This window comes from Urocitellus parryii, chromosome 7 (genome assembly GCF_045843805.1).
Source record: "Urocitellus parryii isolate mUroPar1 chromosome 7, mUroPar1.hap1, whole genome shotgun sequence".
NCBI lineage: Eukaryota > Metazoa > Chordata > Mammalia > Rodentia > Sciuridae > Urocitellus > Urocitellus parryii.
Window position 1 is genome coordinate 91,912,970 of NC_135537.1, and position 12,234 is coordinate 91,925,203.

A 12,234-nucleotide genomic window follows, 5' to 3' on the forward strand; every position below is an offset into this window, starting at 1 on the left:
AAAATGCAAGCCATAGTCTTCCTGCCCAGGATGATTTCAGCTTTTTGCAGGGAGAGGAACTAGGGATATAAATGAGGGCCTCATGCATGCCAGGTGAGCACCTTTCCTCTGAGCCAGCCCCTGCCCCTGTTATAGCTTTATAGTGTAATTCTGGGCCCAGATTGCCAAGGGCCTCAATCACTTCCAGCAGAAATGTGGCTAAGGGAGGCAGTGCCTGTAGGATACAGCTGCCACCATCCACATGGCTCCACTAAGGTCCTCTTAATTCCTCCTTTTCTCTGCTGCTATGATCCACCAAAGTGAGGAACAAGCTGTCTCCCTCAGGTAGCACTAGCTGACCACTTGGGGGCAGCCCAGGCCCACAGCCTCACTGGTATAAAGAACCAACCATCAGCCCATGCTAACCCCAAGATGCCTTTCCATCAGCCACCTCACCAGAGCCTTCATAACTGCCACAGTCTCCTCGACTCTAAATCCCATGATGGGAGGCAGATTCATGTCTTGCTCACAATCAGCTCTGGTCCAGCTGTTTAGCATCAGGCCATCCAGGTCACATGGCCTGGTGAAGATCCTTGAGAGTGAGAGGTCTGGATGTCAAGGACCATGGCAGAGGCAGTTCCCTGACCACCCTCACTCCTGATGGTTTCTGGTTCAGAATAGAACTCTTCTGTCATTGATGGGACAATCCCCCCCCCCCCAGTTCTGGATTACTTTGGGACCGGTGCCAGCCTCTCCCTGTGTACCAGCTGGGAACTGTTGGCCTATTTCAGATCAAGAAGCACACATCCCCCCTCAACAACCTGAACTTTTGACCTCCCCTTCTCAGTGCTGTCTGGGCAGCAGCCAGGAATTCTTGTTCTATTGGAAAGGTTCTGGGCTACTAGTTCTTTGCTGCTCCTCCTCCTGCTGCTGCTGCTGGGGATTGCATGTGCTGTTCTTGGGTGACAGGTGTGAGCAGCTTAAAACCAGTTAAAGGGCTGGGGATGTGGCTCAAGCGGTAGCGCGCTCGCCTGGCATGCATGCGGCCCGGGTTCGATCCTCAGCACCACATACCAACAAAGATGTGTCTGCCGAGAACTAAAAAATAAATATTGAAAATTCTCTCTCTCTCTCTCTCTCTCTCTCTCTCTCTCTCTCTCTCTCTCTCTCTCCTCTCTCTTTAAAAAAAAAAAAAAAACAGTTAAAAGTTCTGCTGGCTGGTGGCTGGGGTGAGGGTTGCTGTAGGTTTCCTCTGCTTCAGTCCAATACTTTTGTTTTACTAATGAACCTCAAGAAGAAGCAAGTATGGGGCTGGGGATGTGGCTCAAGCGGTAGCGCACTTGCCTGGCATGCATGCGGCCTGGGTTTGATCCTCAGCACCACACACAAACAAAGATATTGTGTCCGCTGAAAACTAAAAACTAAATATTAAAAAAATTCCTCTCTCTCTCTCTCTCTCTCTCTCTCTCTCTCTCTCTCTCAAAAAAAAAAAAAAAAAAAAAAAAGAAGAAGAAGAATAAGCAAGTAGCATGTACTGAAGAAGACCGAGAGCCCCAGTTGAAATGATCACAGTGCTTTTGCTGGAACCCAAGTTGCTGGAGTCAGTACAGCAGGGAGATATCAGCACAGTGTTTCAAAACTGAATGTCACATTTGAATCCTGAACTAATGGGAATGAAGACATGGTCTACAGTCACTCCCACCTCTATCAAAGCCTTCCTACAGCCTCTAGAGCACAAGGCAGTGATAGAATTCATTTTCTATTTTTGCTCCCTTTTTATGCTGTTTATGAGGCAGTACTCACTAGTGGCTTTTATTTTCTGTACATTTTGCAATAAACCCCAATTATTACATACTTTGAAATAGCACAAGATAAAAATATTTAATATTAATTTGATTGTATTTAAGATGATTATAATATATGATTATATTATATCCAAAGCTCATTCCTTTCTTTTTTAAAAACAGCAATTGTCATTTTCTTTGACCTCCCTGTTCTGCTCTAACCCCAGACATTTTAATAATGATCTTTCCTATTACACAAGTACTAGCTGCCTACAGATCTAATGGTATATCATAAAGTAAAAATCAGAATGAGGAAATTTCATAGCAAAACCTTTCCCATAGGTAGAAAACTTACTAAGAATTACAAGTAATGTCAATATGAGTGTGTAATTAATTGTACTAAAACAGTTCTCTGTAGAGATCTGAGTCTCAGCATCCTCATCCCCAAGATCTGGAGAGGGGAAAGATTCACACAAGGGGCTGGGGATGTGGCTCAAGCGGTAGCGCGGTTGCCTGGCATGCATGCGGCCTGGGTTCGATCCTCAGCACCACGTACAAAGAAAGATGTTGTGTCCGCCAATAATTAAAAAATAGATATTAAAATTAAAAAAAAAAGATTCACACAAGGCAGAGCAGCCATATGAGCAAGGAGAGATGTGTAGAGGAATGGATTGGCTTGACATGCTGCTTGATTAGTTAATGATACCCCTCAGTCTCTTTTACCTGAAGAAATTATAGGTCTACAGTAGGTCACAAAGTTTTATTTGTTTACATTTTTAATTAATTTATTTTTTTCATTTTCCATATTTTATTGGTACATTATAATTGTATAAAATGATAGAATTTGTTGACTAATATCCATACATGTACAAAATATAACAATACAATTTGGTCAATATCCCTACACCCCCAACTTTCCCCCCTTCCTCCCTTTCTCCCACCTGCTGGGTTCCTTTCTGCTACTGATTTCTTTTTAATTTTCATGAAATTCCAGACTTCAAACTTCTTTTTCCATTTTTCTCTCTAGCTTCCACATATGAGAGGAAACATGAATGACACTTGACCTTCTGTGATTGGTTTATTTCATTTAACATAACAGTTCCATCCATGTTTCTTCAAATGAAATAATTTCATTTTTCTTTATGAAATAAAATTCCATTGAGTATATGTACCTTATTTTTTATCCATTCATTTGTTGTAGTACAGGTAGGGTGGTTGCATACTTTGGCTATACTCTAAACATGCTATGCATGTATCAATGTGGTATGATGACTTATGATTCTTTAGGTAAATACTGAGGAGTGGTATAGCTGGGTCACATGGTGGTTCCATGCCTAGTCTTTTGAGGATCCTCTGTACTGATTTGCATACTGGTTGTGCTAATTTACAATCCCTAAAACAGTGAGATCCTCTCCAGAATTTTGTATTGTTTGTATTTTTTTAGTTCAATAAACAAAATCATTGCTTTTATTAATATTAAAGCATATTATGAAGCATAATGAAGTTATCACAGTGTTCCACTACCAATTAAATACAATGGATAATATTACAAAATAACATTAAAAATGATACAAAAGCAAAAGCTAGGGAAGTTTTTGTTTAACGTGACAAGTGTGCTTTTCTGTTCAACAGCTCTTTCCAGTCTGGAGCACAGGAAGATGATGCTACCCACATACCTGCAATGCCATGCAGTCTGTCTCCTCCCTTTGATTTTAACTGAGTTAAGATGGAAAAGCCCACCTCACTCAAACTAGCTGTTGTGAATGGTAGTAATTGCAGGATCCTTTGTCTACTTAATAAAGAAAGGCTCCTTCTATCTTAATTCAAAATGCTGATAAACTTAGGATCTCATAATCATTCTTCAACATATATGAAGAACTATGCTGCAATAATTGATTTTCTTCTTCAGGTACTAAGTTTAACTTGATCATTGATTCAGGGTTTTGAAAAGCAAATGGGAAAGAAAACTGTTTTCCCTTATTGTCTCAAGTTTCTCTCCTGGAGAGAAATGGTTAAATATTTGAGATAGAGAAGTGAGATACAACAAGACTTCTAATTTCATTTCCTTCAAATTGTTTTATTAATAATGTTCTCTTCAATATGTCATAAAAACCTTGGGAACATGTAGTGACTAGGACGATTACTTTTAAGCCTTACTTGCCTTGACAACAATCTCTTTGAGAATGCTTGGATACATTCAACATTTTGGAAAATACCATGGTTTTTCCTATGTAGTTTTTAAACTCAGTTCATTAAAATGCAAAAATATCAGTTAAATATGCCAATTTTGTTACCCAAAAATCATCTTCAAAAATATTGGCTAAATGAGTTTTTTTTTTTCCAATGAGAAAACTGTGAATCTCATTCCTTACCACCTACACCCTGCTTAGATTTTTTTCTTGAGACAACCAATGTGGGTGTAATTAGTTTCAACTTTTGAACACAATCTTTCAAGAAATCAGCTATGCAGTGAGCTTTTTTAATAAGATTAAAAACATTTACTGCATTTTCCAATACTTCCATGGGATTGTGTGGAATTGCTCTGGATGCTAAAGCTTCATGATGTATACATCATGAAAAATGAATGATTCCACACAACACTATTATTAGTAACTTCTAGCAATTTTTTAATTACTCTGCTGTGTTTTCCAGTTATGTTTGTGTTCTGTCAGTTGTAATTCTTGTACACTTCTTGCAGTTTAATTCATATTGACCAAATGTGCACTTCTACAATTCTGTAAAAATCTCTAATTCACTTAAATGAGAGGTTAAATTTAAAAAGCACAAAAAATCCTCCATGAAATCATCCTGCCATGCATACCTGACATAAACAATTAAAATTTTAATTTTAATAATGATCTTCTAATATCAGTGCTTTCATCTAGCTGGCCTGCAATATCTACACTAGATTTCAATTGAGTAAGAAGTGTTGATTCTAAATGTTTTGCAATAGTACAAATCTGAAGATATATAGTACAAATAGTACAAATTCTTACTATATGCTGTAAGAATATTTTTTCAGCAATTGTGTGAGCCATTTTCTCTTTTGACACATTATATGTTACTAAATGTAATGAGAGTAAGTCTTTCTCAGCAGCAGTAGGGCAATAAAAAAATGTGTTAATAACTTTATGTCATTTTTCTTTCTTTGAAAAATATTCAAGAGGCTTATCAATAAAAGATCAGCAAGTTGAGTTCCCAAGTATCTCTTATATTTAAAGGTTTTAAGCTTTCATTTGCAGAAAAATAATTACAAATAATACACTGAGGCCTATCATTTTCAAAAGTATTTTCCATTTGTTAAGACTATATATATTTCTTTTTTGAAAGTTTTTTAATTGATTTTTTAAAATAAATGACAGTATAATGCATTACAATTCTTATTACACGTATACAGTGCCTTAGTCCAGCAAGAGGTGACAAGCAACTTGAAGGTTGAAGCAGGAACTACTTTATTTCGAGTGAACTCAGCGGGAACTGAGTGGGAACTCAAAGTAGCGGGCACCCAAGGTAGTAGGAGCCGCCTCTCTGCCAGACAGCAGAGGTATATATGCTTAACTAATTACACACAGCTTAACTTAATTAACATCATCTAGATACAGCAGTCAGCCAATAAGGAATCCTCATCATCTTAATGGCTCACTGGTGTTGCTTCACAAACCACTCCTCCTGGCAAACTGCCAGGTGCCAACTTGACTTGATTCGTGGCCCTCAACAATACAGCACAATTTTTCATATCTCTGGTTGTATATAAAGTATGTTCACACCAATTCATGTCTTCACACATGTACTTTGGATAATGATGTCCATCACATTCCACCACCCTTGCTAACCCCCTGCCCCCTCCCTTGCCCTCCCACCCCTCTGCCCTATGTAAAGTTCCTCTATTCCTCCCATGCTCCCTCTCTCTACCTCACTATAAATCAGTCTCCTAATATGCTGAGAGCCATTAGCCAAGTAGGTATGACAGTTTCCTTGCCAGCGTACCCCATGTTGCTTAGAGGAAGGACTCGTGGAAATGGACTTGCCTTGGACATTTACAGTGACATTGCATGTATGTTTGAGAAAGGTGACCCTACTCAAGGACCAGGGTGGATCCAGGTTTAGGGAGGATCCTACTGGATTAGGGCGGATCCAGGTTTAGGGTGCATCCTGCTGGTTTTAGGGAGTATCCCGCTCTTTGGGTTTAGGGCGGTTCCAGGTTTAAGGTGTACCCTGCCGGGAATAGGGCGTATCCTGCTGATTAGAGCCTGGTGGAATAGGTGAATTTTTTCCCCAGAATGTGTTTGTAGAGGTCCGGTGTGAGTTTGGAAATAAAGAATTGCTGTTTGAATCTACAAAGCTGTGAGTGGCTCGTGAAAGTCATGGTAATATAAAGCCAGACTGCACATTAACCTTGTCATCATGGACACCAAGTGACACCCATTAACAAATGACTGAAAGCCATTCCTTAGTCAATATATACTCTATTTATCATATTCCTTCTATCAATAGTTTTCTCATATATTAAATTGGACCTCAATATTCCTATAGATGTGCATTATTTAGGCAAAAGATCTATACAAAGCAGTCTGGGACTTTATATTTTATTTTCTTTTAAAAACATTCTCACAGTTACTCACAGAATTTATTTCATGACTCTAACAGGTCACTGTGAAAAACATTGATAAAAAGACATTTTTGTGATCTCTTCTGTGTTGGTGGCTTGAGTATTTGCTTGATAATGAAAAAAACTACCTGATCTGCTAGACATTGTTGGCTTGTACAGGAACTTCTTGAAGTGGTAGGAACATATCTTTGATTTTCATTTCTGCTACTTTTTGATAGAAATATTTCTTGAGAATGCCAGTTATAGTCAGATCTACTGAGGTTCCAATAAGGTTTTCCATGTCTATCTTTACTATGAGTTTGGAGCTGATGATAGTGTTCTATGGAGCTTTTCTGAAATATATTCTTTACCTCCAGCCACCAGAACCAGGACTGGCCCAGTGTCACAGGCTTCACATTTCACCCACGCAGTGGCAGCTTAGTGTACCTTCTATTCATAATCATTTGTATTCTTGATTACTGACATTGACATTCCAACTGGTGTGAGATGAAATCTGAGTGTAGTTTTGGTTTGCATTTCCCTAATTGCTAATTATGTTAAACATTTTTAGTCATTTGTTGGCCATTTCTATTTCTTCTTTTGAGAAGTATCTGTTTAATTCATTCCCTTATTTATTAACTGGGTAATTTGGTTTTCTATTGTTAAGTTTGTTGAACTTTGTATATATTCTAGACATTAATCTTGGGTCAGAAGAGTAGTTAGTAAAGATTTTATCCCATTCTGTGGGTTCTCTCTTCACATTTATAATTGCTTCCTTAATTTGATGTCATCTCACTTATTAACCCTTAGCAGCATTTCTTGGGCTTTAGGGGTTCTATTGAGAAATTCAATGCCTGTGCCTAAAAGCTAGAGTATTGACCTTACATTTTCTTCTAGAATTTGCATAGATTCTGATCAATGTTTGAAGTCATTGATCCAGACAGAGTTGATTTCAGGGTCAGAGATAAGGGTCTCATTTTATTCTTTTACATACAACCAGTTGTCCCAGCAGCATTTGTTAAAAAAAAAAAAAAAAAAGGTTGTATATCTCTAATGTTTGTTTTGGGCACCTTTAATAAGGATCTGATGACTGAATCTGTGTGGTTTTTTCTCTTTTCTATTTTATACCATTGTTCTGTACCAGTGCCTGTTTCACTCATGTTCTGCTAGGTACACCCTGGATCACATGGTAGGTGATTGCTGGGGCAATATGTCAATGCTTGCTCTGATACCCATGCTCCCACAACAGCACCTGTAGTGTGGTTGCTTCAAGATGGCTCCTGCACTGGTTCAAAATGGGCAGTTGAGAGAAACAAAGCTCATTTTTAAACACAAATTAATGGTGTAGCCTCTGGATCAGCTAAGTTCAGGCTGCTTTTCTGATCTCAGGTTCTTTTCCGTATCAAATCTGTCCACAATTTTCCCTCCCTCTATGGTGAGCCAGTGCTTCTACCACTACAACCATTGAGGATGTAGCTCAATGGTCAACCATAAATGGATCAGTCCTTCATGCAATATTTACATTTATGTTTATGCTTATACATAAATTTATACCATACTTTTAAGAAATCCCTCAAAATTTACCATCTAGGAAAAAACTCAGACATATACAAGACAACTCAATCAGGCAAATTATCCTAAAAGATAAAAAAAATTGAAGGAGATCTTGTAAGAATAACAAGGAGAGATTGCTTTTCAGGGCTCACAGAAGGCCTTTTTAAAAAAATTGTTTTTCTTAACTATACATCACAGTAGAATGTCTTATGACATATTACACAAATACATAGCATAACTTCCCATTCATGTGGTTGTACATGATATGGAGTTACACTGGTTGTCTATTCATATGTGAACATAGGAATGTGATGTCCAAGTCATTCTATTTTTTTTCCCATTCTTATCCCTGCTCACTTCCCTTCATTCCCCTTTGTGTAATCCAAAGTATTTCTATTTTTCCCTCCCCTCTCCTTATGTATTAGCATCTGCTTATCAGAGAGAACACTTGGCCTTTGTCTTTTGGGATTGGCTTATTTCATTTAGCACGACAGTCTCCAGTTCCATTCTTTTCCTGGAAAATATCACAATTTCATTCTTCTTTATACTTGAGTAACATTGCATTGTGTATAAATACCACAATTTCAAAACGCATCTTAAAATACTATTTCCTATGGAATTTGCCCCTTGGTTAAGACATTAAAGAGCTGGAAGACAAGTTTGGAGAAGGAGAAGAAATGACTGGAGCCAGGCTGGGGTAAAATGAGTGGCACTCTTACCAAAGCAGGAGCCACAGACAATATATATTTGTGGAAAAGCCATATCCGAAGAATTCACTAGTGAGAACTCCCAATGAGAAGTTAGAATTTTCATAGCTTTAGCAGTGAAAGCAGTAGACTTGATGAGCAGGAAGACAAATAAACAGAAACATTGAGACAAAGCCATAATGCAAAATAGAGAAAGAGAGGGAGGATGAAACAAAGTACCAAGAATACAAATGTCTTCAACTCAAAACCTAGGACAACTAACTCTAGTGCACTGGGGAAGAAATATCACAGGACTCTGACATCAGAGGGTGAACACTGTGGGCCATTGAGAAGTATCTGTTTTTACTTTCTAAATTCAACATTATTAGTACCAAAAGATTACATAGTAAATCAAATTGACATACAAATATCCTGTACCTATATATAGCAAGTAATTATTCATCACTTAGGATATCATGTACAATAACTTCTTCTTAATTCTTATTACCATTTCCTCACTATTGAAGTAAATGGTGTTTGGTCTAACAGTAGCCAGATCTAGGTCATACCTATCAACATGGTGAGGATGATGGAGCTTCTCCTCCTTCTGTAATGGGCTCCTCATAGTGCCCCAGGAGGGGCAGCAGAGCTCTGCATCCATCCCTTACTCTCAATGTGGAGGTCCCTAGTAATTTCAGAGTAGGGTAAAAATAGCAGGAAAATGTTCTACTCACTGAACCAGAAATGTTAATTTATATTAAAAACAATCTCCCTAATTCACATTAAAACTAATATTTAGAAATAATACAATGCAAATAATGCAATATATATATATATATATATATATATATATATATATATATATATATATATAGAGAGAGAGAGAGAGAGAGAGAGAGAGAGAGAGAGAGAGAACACCAGTGAATGAACTACTCAGGGGCACTCAAACACTGAGCCACATCCCCAGCCCTATCTTATATTTTATTTAGAGACAGAATTGCTTAGTGTCTCACTTTTGCTGAGGCTGGCTTTGAACTCAAGATCTTTCTGCCTCAGCCTCTGGAATTGCAGGGATTAGAAGTACATGCCACTGCACTCAGCTTATATTAAGTTTAAAATGTTTAGCTGTTACTCACTATTATATGTCAGGCATAACTCTTGTGAGTATTAGACATATAGATTTGTATTCATGCAGAAATACTGTTCTTCATCTTCCACACTATCTTTATTCATAAACGATTAAATTGTTTATTTTACTGTTGTGAATATTCAGAACCAAGACAAATAGGTTAAATAAAATTTTTGTTTACTGTAATTTTAGTATTGATGATGGATACAAGGGCAATGAAAACATTACAGAAACAAAGCATATCTGGAATAAATGAGGAGAAATAAGTAGGAGATAGGTACCGAATTTCAAAGTGCATATCATGCAACATGGAAAATGAAGTTTATGCTTAAACTTAATGGTATTCTTTTGATCAAGAAGAATAGAATGCCATCCTTCATGTTGGACAGGGAAAAATTTATTATTTAGATGTTTAATATCATATAAGGATACACATATTGCTTTCCAAAAAGCAATAATTTGGTCTCAGATTACTCATCAGGATGAAATCTTAGTTTAAAATAAAATGATATTGTTTCCACTTACACTGATTTTTTTTTTTACTAGAATAACACGCTATGATGAAAGTACCTATTATTTTTATCCATTTTTTTCACATTTATCATATGGTAAGAAAAAAATATCCAACTTGTTTTGAGAGTGCTTCTTAAACTATTGATTGAGAAGTGAAAAAAATCCTTCAATAAGGGAAATATAAACAAAATCAGTTTATAACTTTAATTTATATTGTATATCAGATACTCTCAATTTTATATGAGACATATTTATTCCCAAGGTAAAAATGTACTGGTTTAGCTTAGTTAAATATAATAGTATTTATTGAGTGCAGCTGTAAAAGTGATAAGCAACTTGCATGATGTTATCCCAAAACTCTATAAAATAAATCTTCTCCCTATTTACACATAAGTACAATCCCTTTCCTCTACACTACTGATGTCTCTTCTATTTTAATGGTACTCCCCCAACACTTTTACTTTTTTGGGGGGGGGCGTGCAGGAGGAGTATCAGGAATTGAAGCCAGGGGCACTTAAACCTTGAGCCACATCCCCAGACCTTTTTATTTTATACTTTGAGACTGTGTCTTGCTGAATTGCTTAGGGACTTGCTAAGTGGCTGAGGCTGGCTTTGAATTTATAATCATCTTGCCTCAGCCTCCTGAATTGCTGGGAGTAAAGGCATGCATCACTGTTCCCAGGAAGTATATTAATTTTTGCATGATCACATAAATGCCGAAATTAGTAAAAACTAAGATGCTAGACATTAAAATTTTGATATTTCTTTGCTTTCTTCAGATGTAGGTTGTTTTATGAAAATTTGTAGATTCAAGTGTTCTTTAAGTTAATAAGGAGTATTGCCGCATTTTTAATAGAATAATGGAATTTTTCTTAATAAAATTTGATGTAAAAAATAGAAGTATTCAAAATTACTCCATTGACATCAGAACTGTCAAAACTACAAAACTGAGTGCATAATATAAGTTAGTGTTAATTGTATTCAACAGTTAAATGACTCAGCTGGGTGTTGTGTCACACACTTATCCTAGTTACTCAGGAGGCTGTCACAGTAGGATCACAAGTTTAAGGCCTACCTCAGCAACTTAGTGAGTCCCTGTGTCAAAATAAAGATGGATGGTGGTAATGGGGACATAGCTCAATGATAGAGTGCCCCTCAGTTCACTCTCCTGTACTGAAAAAAGAAAAATTGAAGGAATCTGTGTTTCTATGTTTCTATCTTAAAACAGTTTCAGTTTGTTTAAAACAGTTCAAAATCAGATAGAATATTTATGCTATGTACATTACAATAGTCAAGTTATGGAACCAGCTCAGGTGCCCATAAACATAAGAATGGATAAAAATATGTGGTATATATAAACAAGAGAATTCTACTCAGCCATAAAGAAGAATGAAATCAAGGCATTTGTTGGCAAATTAATGGAACTGGAGAACATAATGCTAAGCAAAATAAGCCAGACTCAGAAAGTCAAGTGTTGAATATTTTCTTTTATGAAGAAGCTAGAGAGAGGTAAAAAGGAATTCAAAAAGAAAAATAGAAGGGAAACCAATAGATGAAGTTGCTTGAGAGGGAGGAGAAGGAGAACATATGGGGACATACTAGTGAACAAATCTAACAAATTATGCTTGATTTGTGTAAATGTACCACAGTGAATCCTGCATGTATACACACACACACACACACACACACACACATATGTGTGTGTGTATATGTATATATACAATGGAGGAATGTATATATACAATGGAGGAAGGATAGCATCTTCAACAAATGGTGCTGGGAAAACTGGAAATCCATTTGCATCAAAATGAATCTGAATCCCTGTCTCTCGCCATGCACAAAAGTTAACTCAAAATGGATCAAGGAGCTTGATATTAAATCAGAGACATGGCATCTGATAGAAGAAAAAGTAGGTTATGATCTACATACTGTGGGATCGGGCTCCAAATTCCTCAATAGGACACCCATAGCGCAAAAGTTAACAACTAGAATCAACAAATG

The 12,234-nt window shown here is 36.9% G+C and overlaps 1 pseudogene; it reads left to right on the plus strand.

Annotated features, from left to right (window-relative positions):
• The first annotated feature begins 82 nt into the window (after positions 1-82).
• LOC144256042 (protein kintoun pseudogene) overlaps positions 83-12,234 on the plus strand; it is a 36,400-nt pseudogene continuing 24,248 nt past the window's right edge.